Source organism: Egretta garzetta, unplaced genomic scaffold (genome assembly GCF_000687185.1).
Source record: "Egretta garzetta isolate BGI_Z169 unplaced genomic scaffold, ASM68718v1 scaffold535, whole genome shotgun sequence".
Lineage (NCBI taxonomy): Eukaryota > Metazoa > Chordata > Aves > Pelecaniformes > Ardeidae > Egretta > Egretta garzetta.
Window position 1 is genome coordinate 168760 of NW_009259722.1, and position 1348 is coordinate 170107.

Below are 1348 nucleotides of genomic sequence, written 5' to 3' on the forward strand. Positions count from 1 at the left end.
TCAGAAGCTGGCTGGGCCCCCTTAGACCCTTCCTTACGAGGAACCAGAGAGCTGCCAGTTCAGCCCAGGGAGCAAAAGCCAGAAAATCCATTGCTGCCGCTGCCTTTCCTGTTTGTGTTTACATTTTTATTGATGTCTACGGTGTAAAACACCAATTATTTTAACTGGAAAATCCATCGAGCAGCCTAATAAAGCTTCCCTTAAAAAGGGACAGAAAAGCAGGAACAGCTCGATGCCTGCACTGACACGTAAGGGGGGTGTTTCACTTCAACTGGGAAATGCTTGGAAATCTTGGAAAAATCAAACCCTCTGCCTGCAGGAGCCGGAGAGGAGCCCGTGTCCCGTCGGGCGAAGGGAAGGCAGGGGCTCCCAGGCCCTGCTGGGGGGCAGCGGCGCTGCTGCAGGTGATTTCCCTCGCCACCTCTGGCCTGACCCTGGCGGGAAGATGCCGCTTTGGCAAAAAAAACCCCAACCCTGCTCTGGCGTCAATCCAGCAGCTTTGCAAACCGCCGTGCTCCCATGCGGAGGGTTGGCCCCGAGGAGCTGCAGCCCTGGGGGCCTCGGGAAGAGTCGCAGAGCCGGGGAGCAAAGCAAAAGCAGGGGAAAGCCAGGCGCGTGGCGGTGCAGAGCTGCTGTCGGGCCGGGGACGGCGGCGCTCCAGCCAGCCCAGCAAAGACCCTGACGCTCCTCCCCAGCGAGAGCCGCCAGCCAGGAAAAATAATGGTTAAAACCCCCGACGTGAGGTTTTGAGATGGATTCAGAGACCATTTTTCGGTTACGTTGTAACAGCTTGGGAGAAGAACACTAACGAGGATGCATAATTAGTCCCAATTCAAATTAATAGCCTGGCACATTGGTCTCCGTGCAGGGGGCCGGCGCAGCGGTGCAGGATGCGCCCCGGACCCCGTGCTTTGCTCAGCCCCTTGCTCAATCTCATTAGAACTTTGCTGAGGGCTCCTTAAAACCCCCAAACCAACCAGCAGACCCGGATTTGAAGCGTGCACAGCTGAGGGGGACGTTTCCGTACCTTCTTCCCGTGCAGGAATGATTTAAAACACTCCCGTGACGCAAGGCAGGTTTCAACCCACTTACTGAATAAGGCAGAACGAGAGCTGCGAACGGGTGGGAGTAGATGGTGGAGAGCAGACCTCTGCTGAGAGCGGAGCCGCCCCGGGGTGATTTATCCCACCGGCACGGGCCCCCAAAGCTCCTGCCAGCCCAGAGCTGATGCCTTCATGGTTTGGAGCCGCGCGGGCCTCCGGCAGCCGTGCCCCTGACGTGGGACCGCACGGAGCTCGCAGGAGGCGATTTAGGAGACGGTGCGGTGGCGGGGGGGTCTGCTGGGGTG